This window comes from Equus asinus, unplaced genomic scaffold (genome assembly GCF_041296235.1).
Source record: "Equus asinus isolate D_3611 breed Donkey unplaced genomic scaffold, EquAss-T2T_v2 contig_193, whole genome shotgun sequence".
NCBI classification, from domain to species: domain Eukaryota; kingdom Metazoa; phylum Chordata; class Mammalia; order Perissodactyla; family Equidae; genus Equus; species Equus asinus.
The window spans coordinates 1,678,869-1,691,686 of NW_027224842.1; the positions used below are offsets into that span (position 1 = coordinate 1,678,869).

Consider the following 12,818-nt stretch of genomic DNA (forward strand, 5'->3'; position numbering starts at 1 on the left):
TTCCAGGGACGCAGGGATGCTTCAACATCCATGAATCAATCAGTGTGATACACCACATTAACAAAATGAGGAATAAAAATCACATGATCATCTCAATAGATGCAGAGAAAGCATTTCACAAGAGCCAACATCCATTTATGATAAAAACTCTCAATAAAATGGGTATTAAAGGAAAGTACCTCAACATAATAAAGGCCATATATGACAAACCCACAGCCAACATCATACTCAATGGGGAAAAACTGAAAGACATTCCTCTGAGAACAGGAACGAGACAATGGTGCCCACTCTCACCAATCTTATTCCACATATTACTGGAGGTTTTGGCCAGAGCAGTTAGGCAAGAAAAAGAAAAGGAATCCAAATTGGAAAGGAAGAAGTGAAACTTTCACTATTTGTAGATGATGTGATTCTATATAGAGAAAACCCTAAAGAATCCACCAGAAAACTCCTAGAAATAATCAACAACTACAGCAAAGTTGCAGGGTACAAAATCAATTTTAAAAAATCAGTTGCATTCCTATACGCTAACAATGAACTAGCAGGAAAAGAAATCAAGAATACAATCCCATTTACAGCTGCAAGAAAAAGAATAAAATACCTAGAAATAAACTTAACCAAGTAGGTGAAAGATGTGTACACTGAAAACTATAAGTCATTACTGAAAGAAATTGAGGAAGATGTAAAGAAATGGAAAGATTTTCCATGCACATGGGTTGGAAGAAGAAACATAGTCAAAATGTCCATACTACCTAAAGCAATCTACAGATTCAGTGCAATCCCAATCAGAATCCCAATGACATTCTTCACAAAAATAGAACAAAGAATTCAAAAATTTATATGAAACAACAAAAGACCCCAAATAGCCAAAGCAATCCTGAGAAAAAAGAACAAAGCTGGAGGTATCACAACCCTGACTTTAAAACATACTACAAAGCTACAGTAATCAAAACAGCGTGGTAGTGGCACCAAAACAAACAGATCAATGGATCAAAATTGAAAGCCCAGAAATAAAACCACACATCTATGGACAGTTAATCTTTGACAAAGGAGCAAAGAATGGAGAAAGGAAAGTCTCTTCAATAAATGGTGTTGGGAAAACTGGACAGCTACATGCAAGAGAATGAAAGTAGACCATTATCTTTCACCACACACAAAAATTAACTCCAAATGGATTAAAGATTTGAATGTAAGAACTGAAACCGTAAAACCCCTACAAGAAAAAACAGGCAGTACACTCTTTGACTTTGGTCTTAGCCACATCTTTTTGAATACCGTGTCTACTCGGGTAAGGGGAACAAAAGAAAAAGGTAACAAATGGGACTACATCAGACTAAAAAGCTTCTACAAAGCAAAGGAAACCATCAACAAAATGAAAAGACAACCCACCAACTAGGAGAAAATATTTGCAAATCATTTATCAAACAAGGGGTTGATATCCAAAGTACATAAAGAACTCACACACCTCAACAAAAAAAAAAAAACAACCCGATCAAAAAGTGGGCAGAGGATATGAACAGACATTTTCAAAGGTAGATATACAGATGGCCAACAGGCACGTGAAAAGACGCTCAACATCACTAATTGTTAGGGAAATACAAATCAAAACTACAATGAGATATCTCCTTACACCAGTCAGAATGGCTGTAATTGCCAAGACCAAAAACAAATGTTGGACAGGATGTAGAGAAAAGGGAACCCTCATCCACTGCTGGCGGGAATGCAAACTGGTGCAGCCACTATGCAAGACAGTATGGAGATTCCTCAAAAAACTAAAAATAGAACTACCATGTGACCCAGCTATGCCACTACTGGGTATCTACCCAAACAACTTGAAATCAACAATCCAAAGTAACATATGCACCCCTGTGTTCATTGCAGCGCTATGCACAATAGCCAAACATGGAAACAATCCAAGTGCCCAACGACCAATGACTGGATAAAGAAGATGTGGTACATATATACAATGGAATACTACTAAGCCATAAAAAGACAAAATCTTCCCATTTGCAACAACATGGATGGACCTGCAGGGTATTATTTGCTAAGCGAAATAAGCCAGACTAAGAAAGACAAACACCATATGATTTCACTTATATGCAGAACATAAACAAACACACGGACAAAGAAAATAGTTCAGTGGTTACCAGGGGAAGGGGGCTGGAGGGTGGGCACGAGATGAAGGGAAGCACTTATGTGGTGACAGACAAGAAATAATGTACAACTGAAATTTCACAATGATGCAAACTATTATGAATCTCAATTTTAAAAAAACAAAATATTTGGAAGATTTTTCCTTGAGAATTTATCTCAGCACAATTTTGGATATTGTTAGAGTTGGGGTATATTTGTCTTTTAGGAATGGATTTGGTCTTTGGAGGCAGCCAAACATTAAGCTGATATCAATTTGATTAATAAATGGATGTTCAGATTCAGTAATGCTGTTTTTTGTTCAAAAAAGAAGTGTGTGAATGTACCTGTGTGTGTATGTACGCTCTGAAGCTCACGAAATGAAAATGAAAGACATTTTACCATTCTCAACTGGAACAATGGTATGTTATACTTTGGACTCTGAATATGTTTTTACTGAAATTAGTTAATTTTCTAAACTAGCATGAGAAAAAAATCTCAAACTTTATTTAAAACACATGGAGAAAACCAGGTTCCAAAATGTACACTAGTTCATAAGGCAACAGATAATTTAATACCTTTTCTGTCCTTTTTATTATTTTTTTAAACTTTTACCCTTCAAATTATGGCACATTTCTAGTTAAAACATTTACAGGAAAACTGATACAGATTGACATAGGAAAGGTGTAAATGAACGATGTGGTCTGGAGACTCACTGTTTTGAGTTCTGTAATCGTTGTCCATCAGCTGCCTGAGAAGTGGACTCACGTGTGTGAGCACCTCTTCTCTTGTTTTCTGTACTTCTGTTCCTGAGGCTCACAAGAGGGCTTTCTCCTATACTCCTTCCTGTGCCCATTCAGAATACATAAGTATTTGTCTTAAGAAGTCAATCTTACATGTGAAAAAATGATTTTCCAAAATCATAAATGAGAAGTAAATTATTAACTAAATTAAAGATGATTTAGAGAAACCTTATACACATATATTTACTGTGTATTTAGAACTGAATTTTGAGTATGGGAGAGGAAAGGAAAATTAGAGATTTTTTTTAAAAGTGGTCTTGAAGTAGAAAACTACCTTGCTGAATTTAGTATAAAATCAGGTTCATGCTGTGATACAGTAAAATTTAGTAGCTGGTAATTCCTACTTTCCCATTATACCTTCAATACTGTATAGAAATTTCAGCCCCTATAGCCAACTGGAAAATACTGAAGGCCTTAAGTTATTTATTTCATTGTAACATCATCATAAGCCTAGAAAATCAGGAAGAATTCTGTGAGGATGTAAAAACTGGGGCATTAGATTCAGTCTCTAGCAGTATGGTAGACAAGATTCAGTGAACAATTCTCTCACTTATGCCAAGATGAAAACAGTATTTTAAGTCTTTTTAAATGTACCTTTTTTCTGTGAAGAAAACAGGAAGTCATTGGACACCAAAACCAAACTGAGCAGAGGAGATAAATATGCACTCAAGCTGGCCTTCACCCTGGAGGCTTCTGCAAAACACCTGTGAGCTTGAGAGTCATTCTGAGGCCCTGAGAGCATAGGGGGCTGCGCTGGAGCTGGTCCAGGTGGGCAGAAGTCTCAGGAGCATTCATCCTCCCTCACCCACACAAAGCTGGAGCCCAGCGTGGCAGCTGCAGATGGGGCCTGCACCCACACCTATCTCAACTATGGTGCTGGCTGGGGGAGAGGAGCGTCCCACTAAAAATGTGTAACTCCATGCTGATCTGTGCTCCAAATTCACATAAAAAACACAAGCTGAAAATATATCTAAAAGTGATCCCAGATTGGAAGCTTCTAAGCACATGGTAGAAGCAAATGCAGATCCGATCCAGGAAAACTCACATTCAACCTAAGGCTCCAACAATCCCCAAAGGTAAAGTTCCAAGGAAGAGGTCACTGTCACAACAAATTTTAAAAGATCACAACATGCACAAGGAAACAGAGATTTCAAAAATTTGCATTATCAGAAAATAGAAAATATTTTTGGTATCTGTAAAGAAATTAAAGAGGAGATAGCAAATATAAGTACAAAACAAGGAACTATTTTTAAAAAATAAACAAACATTTTGCTAACGACCAAGTCGAATTTCTAGAAATGAAAGATATAGTACAGTAATTGAAATGTAAAACTCAGTGGATAGATGAAGCAGTGGGTTAAGTGACAAGAGAATTGGTGAACTAGTAAGAGATCTGAAGAGATTATCTAGAATGCAGTTCACACAAAGATGGAAAATGTGAAAATGAGGGCTAGCAACATGGAGAAGAGTATGACTGTCTGATCTTAGTTCCAGAAAAAGAGAATAGAGAATGGAGAAGAGGAAATATTTGAAGAAATGAAGACTGAGAATTTTCCAGAATTAGTGAAAAACTTAAATCCCAAGCAAACCGAAAGGAAGTCATACCTAAATACATCAAACTGAAATTGCAGAAAACCAAAGAAAAGGAAAAAATCTTAAAAACAGCCAAAGAAAAAGAATTCCCTAAAAAAGCAGAAATTAGACGTAAAAGCAGCAATGAAAGCCAGAAAGCCAAAGAGTAATATTTTCAAGGACCTGAGAGAAAGTAACTCTCAACCTAGAATTGTATATGCAGAAAAACTCTGTCTTAAGAATGAAAATGAAGATAATTTCAGACAAAACTAAGACTTTACTACCAACAGAGCCTTATGAGAAACATAACATGCTTTGCTACAGAGAGTTTCTGTACCATCAATTAGCTCTTATGCGATGGTAAATAGGGAATTGTGTGAGTGCCAGATGGAATTTGCATTTTTGTACATAATTTTTCCTGTCACCTTAGTATTTTTCATCATCAAGCAATAGCAAGTGAATACAAAGTGAATTGAAAACAAAAATCAGATAGATGTTTTCTTACAATTAAAGATAAAGCCTTATCAACTTGAGGACCTTTTAAAAAGCTGAAATCTCTGTGAAAGTGCATTCTTTTTGGGCAGTTAGTTGCTGGTTTAGGGGCTTCAAAGACTTTTTAAACTTCCCACAATGTTAAGCTATCTAATGAAACCACACGTGGATGAAGAAGCTGACAGTACAGGTGAAGAAGCTGCCAACACTTTTCCCTCAGTTAAAAACAAACAAACCTTTGTTTGATGAATAAGCTACAATCTGCATAAGATTTTGATGGAGCTGCTCTCTATTTAAAGCAAATGCCCTCAAGATTCTACATCTCGGGAAAAAGGAAGTGTGGTTCCAGGGTTTAAGTCTGCAAAGAAGAGACTGACTTTAGATGCGATGTCAGTAGAGATTTAACTGTGCTGATACTGTATTAGAATTGTTACTGTTTTTTAGTGCTTTGGTCACAAGTTTTGAGTTTTGAGTTTTGGGTCGTCTGCTCCAACTCTGTTTTTCCCATAAGTCTTTTTGTTTTCAGTGTCTGATTTTGTAGAACACAAGGTTTTTGAAACAGGGAAACATATTTTGCATTCTAACAGAAATGCCTCTACTAAAGCAAATACTTCAGGTAACCAGATGATTGTCCCAGAGGAAAGGTTTGAGGTGCCACAATGAATGATGGCCCCCCCAAAAAGGTAAGTATCTGAGTAATTCTAAACAAACGTCAACATAGAAGAGAAACAATGCTAATGTTTAATTCAAGGCAGAGCTAAAATAGGGGAGTGTGGTTGTTCAAGTATTCTCATGCTCCTGTGAAGAGGTTAAAGATAGTGATTGTTTCTCTTTTTATTAACTACTGATATATTTATAGTAAAATTAAAAAGAATAATAAGGGAATGGTAAAAAGAAAAAAAGTTCAAGGTAGTAGTTGTAGCAGTGTGGAAGGCGATGGGGGATGGGATTAAGAGGAACACAGAGGTTCCTTCAAGGCACTGGTAGTATCCTATTTCTTCAGATGGTTGGTAATTACCCAATTGTTCATATCACTGGTGTTCTTCAAAACTTACACATGGTTGTAAATATTTGTATGTGTATTCAGTATTTATTTTTAAAAACTTTTAGATTATATCAAAACCGACATATGACAACTTATTGATAGAAGTTTTCCTGGTTTATTTCAGTTACCATCCTTGTTCTTCTGTGGGCTGTAGTGTGGTCAATTACTGGCAGTGAATGTCTTCCTGGAGGAAACCTATTTGGAATTATAATCCTGTTCTATTGTGCCATCTTTGGAGGGAAACTTTTGGGGCTCATTAAGTTACCTACGTTGCCTCCACTGCCTCCTCTTCTTGGTAAGTACCAAACACTTCCTGTGTCCTTCAGAGTAAATCATATTTTTAAAATAGTAGTTTGGGAAATAAAGGAATAAACTATTTCTGTATTTGCTGTGCTGGCCCTTAAAGCTGATTGTTAAATTGTGATGAGTTTTATGAGCCAGTTGGTAAACAGCAATTTGAAAATTAAATTATATATACTTACAATTAAATAACTTGCATTAAACACAAGAGCAATACTCAAAACCAATCACTTCTTAATTATTTTACTACATTTTCCTCTTATCTCTCCTCTTGAGATTATGGAAATACTATATCACGGTGTGTCACTGCCCATCTGTTCCCAGCTCCACGTTCAATGACGTCAGGTTGGTAGGTTAACATCAGCCCTGGTAGAAGTATCTGTAATACAGAAATCAGCAAATGCTGCAGCCCAGGGCTTAATATGTTGTCAGTCACTCACATCATTGACAAACGAGTGAAGTTCCAACATGTATTACAAAACTATTCTTCCAGAGGCCATGAGAACTGTGCAGATACGACACGTAAAAATTAGTCTTAAAACTAGGTATTATGTCTTTAATGTTTCTTTTAAAAATTCCATATTACAAAATTTCAGTGTACTACTTTCAGTATACCACAAAAGACATTTTGTGTCCCTTTCTCACAGATTTATAAATCATTAAGTTTTATTTAAAAACCATGTACCTTTTACACATGCATATTTGCACACATCTCCTTTTTTTATTTCAAAAGATTGGCCCTCGGCTAACATCTGTTGCCAATCTTCTTTTTTTTTTTATTTCTTCTTCTCCTCAAGGCCCCCCAGTACATAGTTGTATATTCCAGTTGTCGGTTCTTCCAGTTCCTCTATGTGGGACACCACCTCAGCATGGCCTGATGAGCGGTGCTAGGTCAGTGCACAGGATGCGAACCAGTGAGACCCTGGGCTGCCAAAGCAGAGTGCATGAACTTAACCACTCAGCCACAGGGCCAGACCCCCCCACACACACACATTTCCTAAGTAAAAATTTTTTTCTATTAGTGAGGACCTCAGGATTGGTTAACATAGACCAAAATTATTTTCTTGTGAATTTGTGGTGAGCAATTGAAACTAAATGTAAAAAGAAGTAGAATTATTTACATCTTACTCTACACTGTTTCTCAATATATTTTTCAATTTAGGTAAAATTCAAGTTATTTCACTTAATTCATATTGTTTATCATGGGTGCTTTTTGTTAAAGTTTTTAATTGAATTATTATGACAATGGGTTGTTTCTAGGCCAGCCCGGTGGTGTAGTGGTTGAGTTCCGTGCACTCTGCTTCAGTGGCCCAGGTTCGTGGGTTCCGGTCCTGGCTGTGGACTACACCCTTGTCAGCTATGCTGTGGTGGTGTCCCACATACAAAATAGGGGAAGCTTGGCACAGATGTTAGCTCAGGGCAAATCTTCCTCACCAAAAAACAAAAGGGGGGCTGTTTCTAAATATGCCTGTGTGCTATGATAAAGGGTTGGCAAACCATCTCTTCTTGTAAATAAGATCTTATTGGAGCACACTCATGCTCAATCATTTACATATTGTCTGTGGCTGCTTTTATACTACAGTGGCAGGGCTGAGAACTTATAACAGACACCATGTGGCCCACAAAGCCTGCAGTGTTTCTTGTATGGCCCTTTACAGAAAATGTTTACTAACCCCTGCATCTAAGTCAGAGCTTCTCACACTTTATTATCCAGAGAATGACCTTGGATCTTGTTAAAATGCAGACTCTAATTCAGTAGGTCTGGGGTGAGGCCTGAGATTCTGCCTTTCTAATAAGCTCAAAGACCACACTTTCCACAGAAAAATCATAAGTTTTCAAACCTGGCTGCACGTAGGAATCATCTGGGAAATTTTTTAAAAAGCTGATGCCTGGGACCCACCCCAGAGATTCTGAACTAATTGAATGGAGTAGCCCTGGGTATCAGAATTTTTAAAAGCTCCCCAGGTGATTCTAATATGCAACCTAAGTTGAGGACTACTGTTCTAGACGCCATGAAAAGGCCCTTTACACCTCATCCTTCTCTTTTCCACTCCATGCCTGTTATTGCAACAAGCAAAATACACATGTTGCAAAATGATAAATCCTTGGGCTTTGTGATTACATGAAATCTCCTGAGGTCACTGAAATCATTCTTAAAAGTCACGTACGTAATGTGTCTTACCATCCCTTTCTATAGTGGTACGCTTGTGACAGAAGTTTACTGGCTCTTAGCGTATTAGGGCCAGTATCTAAAACTGAAACATTATCTGAATCCATAAAGAAGACTTGTTAAGGCAGACATGTGTGGTGATTGCCTATTCCATATTTTTAAAAATTCATTGAAATAATTGCCAGAGATGGAGGATGAAGGAGCATTTTTTATTCCAAAAATGAATGTGAAAACAACTTTCCTAGGACACTGTTTCCTTTGCTGATGGTCTGGGTTGCTGGAAATTTTTTTCAATAATGATTTGCTTCAAAATAACTTGAGAGTAGATGAAATAAGATTGGCCATGTATTGATAATTTTTGCATGTTTTAAAAAATTTCCGTAATAGAAATTAAGGAGGAAAGAAGAATACTCCTTATCAAAGAAGGTATTCTTTTCTCCACACCCAAGGGAAAGGCCCCCCCAGGGGCTCAGAGGCCAGAGGGGGCGCCTTCCTAATCACAGTCAGGTGGCCACATCAACGGAGGCCATCGGCAAACAGAACTGTCTCAGGGAAATTGTTTGTACATTCATCTCAGAAATGAAAAATGCTCCTTCATCCCCTCCAAAACTCCAAAAGAAACTCCTACATATTTGTGAGTTCTTATTAGACTATTATTCCTTTTGATTTCAGGTAGTTGTATGCTATAATCAATTTAGGGCTGGTTTAGATTCACATTTTAAGTTTCAGTAAAGAACTGTTGACAAATTAATGAAATGTAAGGTTAGTGCAGCATTTTTGGCTGGTAATTCATTAATATCTATAAAAATGATATACACTGTACCCTGGAGCCTAACATTTCCACTGCTAAGAATTATCCTATGGATATACTTGCACAAACCTACAAATATGTAAGCTCTATGTGGACAAGGCCCATGTTGGTGTAGCTCGCCTCTGCATTACCAGGGTAGAGTAAGGGTCTGGCATGCAGTTAATAAATACTGTGCTCATTTCAGCACTGTTTGTAATGAAAAGTCTGGAAAGTTCCTTCAAGTCCCTTACTTAGTCCAAAAATTATGGTACTTCCACACAACGAGAAACTATTCCAACTATTAAAAAAAACAAGGCAAATATATATGTGCATCATTGGGAATATGTCCACGATATATTGTTAAGTGGAAAAGAAACAGATTATACAATGGTATTTAAACATGCTCTCATTTGTGTCCAGTGCAAAAGAGCACACGTACACACACACAGAGAAGCATGCTTTAATAGATAGAGAAACTTTCTGGAAGGGCACAGAAAACTCTGGACAGTGGAAACCTTTGGGGAATGAAGCTGGAAAGTTGCACTTGGGGTAGGACATGTACTGGTCACTTTACATTGTCTGTCATGGTTTAATTTTATCATGAGCAAATATATTATTATTCTTTTAAAAACAGCTATTGTAGGCTGGTTCTTACTTTCAAAAATTCTAGAAAGATCATGACTGCAGAATTCATAACTTCTTCTAGATTAAATGGCAGCAATGAGAAATGCCTGGAAGAGATGCTTCCTTGCCTAATGGTGTCTGGAACAAGTCACAAAAAGCTATACTTGTAATTCATCTCTATTCTCATAGCTTACATATAAAACAACCCAAAGTTAGTAAATTTATTTAGTCCTTTGAAGTGTGGTCCATATAAGGACGTGGTAAGAAAAGAGTCCTGCTGGAGAAGAACGGAGTGTGGACGGCTTGCAGTCTCTGAGGAGAAATCCTTCCCCTATCTGGGCATGTGGTATCAGGGAGGGCAGGATTCTCTGACAAACTACCCGGCTTCCTCAGGCACACTCAACTACTTGCAGTTCCCAGAATGTGTCACACTTTCCCTTCATACCTTGGAAGAAACTGTTATTTCTCCCAGAAACTTCTCAACTTCTCCAGCCCCTTCTTCATTCCCCTTCCCCTTCTTTGGCCCCTGCTGACTCACCCTTCCTTGTCTCAGCTTGTATAAGGCCTCCTCATGCTTCCATAAAATTGAGGTTGCCCCCATAGACTGAAAGCTTGTTGAGGGATAGTACTGAGCCTTTGTTCATTGCAATATCTCTAATACCTACTATAGTGTCGAAAGTACCGAAGGCATTTGATAAATGTTGAATGGCTGAAGGAAAGAAGAGTCACCAGCTGACATGACAGAACAATGTCTATTTCATGATAACTCACTTCTAAGCCTTTGCAAAGCAGGTTATATGTTTTTTTATTAAATTATCTGGTTTGAAAATAGGTAAAATAGAGCCCATATAGGTATTGATATTTCAAGTAATCTGGCATGGTAAATAATTTTAGAATCTTTCTGCTGTTTGCATACAAAGAGATGACTGAATTGGGCCTTGTATTAAAACATTTTATATTCAGAATTTGATCATACTTTCTACCCAAATACTACATCCTGTTTCTCTCTTTCAGGTTCAATTATTAATGAATTATTAATTATTCTAATCTTTCATTTTTATCTGCATATTAAAGCCTTTTCTTAGCTCCTGTAATTTTTTTTTTCATTAAAAGTTTGACATAATTTCATCTAAGGACTAAGCATAAAAGAAGTGGTTCCTGGGATTATAATCCTGGGATAGTCTCTTCTACATCTAAAGTACTGAAAATATTTTCTGTATTTGAAAACTAAAGATTTGTTTGATTTCTCCATCCCAGGCATGCTGCTTGCTGGGTTTCTCATCAGAAATATCCCTGTCGTCAATGATAACGTACAGATCAAGCACAAGTGGTCTTCCGCTTTGAGAAGCATAGCACTATCTGTCATATTGGTTCGTGCTGGCCTTGGGCTTGATCCACAGGTATTGAAGTATAAATTTCTAATTATTGACTTGGAATTTTGTTCTTCCAATATTGCAAGTATTTAGAATGACTGAGCTTTAGGAAATGGATGTGGACACTTTGCACAGCATTCAGAACGACAGAATGAAATTTATTTCATACAGGACTGTCCCCAAAAGATGTTCCCATACTCTCTCTTGGAGAAAGGTGGAGTTACTGTCTATCTAGGGACAGCACCAAGAATAAAGGCTCCCCTTTTCTCTGACAGAGATACAGGCCGTAGTTATAAATAAGGGTTGTGAGAGAGAAGACATCATATTTTTGGTGTGGAAAGCCCTATACGAGTGTTTAGGACTAACTATGCTGGCTCAGAAAACTGCCTAGCATACAGAATGAGTCTCAAAGTGTGCTTTTTTCGTGTTTGCTTTTGAAAGCAGGAATGAATGTTCTTGAGGATTGCCTTTACATCAGGTTCATTCTGGGGCCACAAATTATACATATGGCCAACACCGAGACGGTTAGATCAGCTAGTGTGGAGGTTATGAGCACAGACTCTGAAAGCAGCCTGGCCGAGCTCAAACCAAGCTCCACCACTCACTAATTTCATGATCTTGGAGAACAGCTTTAACTTGTGCCTTTTTGGATGAGAAAATCTAAACAATGATGATAATATTATCCCCTGTGTCATAGGTTGCTATGAGGACTAATAAGCCAACTCTAAAACACTTAGAACACTGAAATGTTTGTTAAATAAAACTCATTACCTGGAAAATTCATGATGGATGATCCAGACAGTCTGAACACTGAAGAAAAAGCATTTAATGTCATTCTCTCTGTGTGTCTTTAGAGGGTTATTTCGTATGTCTATTTTTATATTTCAGGCCCTGAGGAAGCTGAAGGGTGTCTGTGTAAGATTAGCCATGGGTCCCTGTCTTGTGGAGGCATGCTCATCTGCTCTTCTTGCCCACTTCCTAATGGGTTTGCCGTGGCAATGGGGATTTATACTGGGGTAATGATTTTTCTTTGTCGTATGAAAATACACACGGACATTTAGGACTTTCTCTGACGCTATACAAGTGAATGCATAATATTTTCGTAAGGACATCAGAAAATACAATACAGATATTCCAGCATAATATTATGACTATTAATATACCAGCATATAAACATTATAACTTCAAAATATAGTGTATGTCTTTGTAGGTGCTAACTTTGACAGTTTTATAATAATTTAAACTATTGAGGAAGTAATAGACTTTTATTATGCCTGATTCCATGCCAGTGAGAGATGCCAGATCTCTCCTCAAAGTCCATACAAAGGATAACGAATGCTCAACGGTGATCCACACCTAGCACAGGCCTCCTCCTCCTTTCACCAGGCTCTTATGATTATCTGTTCTGCTGTATTTTCCTCCTGCTGTTAGTTCTTTCTTCTTCTTCTTCTTCTTCTTCTTTTTTTTTTTGGTGAGGAAGATTGGCCCTGAGCTAACATCTGTTCCCAAGCTTCCTCTT

The 12,818-nt window shown here is 37.4% G+C and overlaps 1 pseudogene; it reads left to right on the top strand.

Annotated features, from left to right (window-relative positions):
• The window catches only part of LOC139043189 (sodium/hydrogen exchanger 9B2-like), a 64,430-nt pseudogene that overhangs the window by 28,721 nt on the left and 22,891 nt on the right, over window positions 1-12,818 (top strand).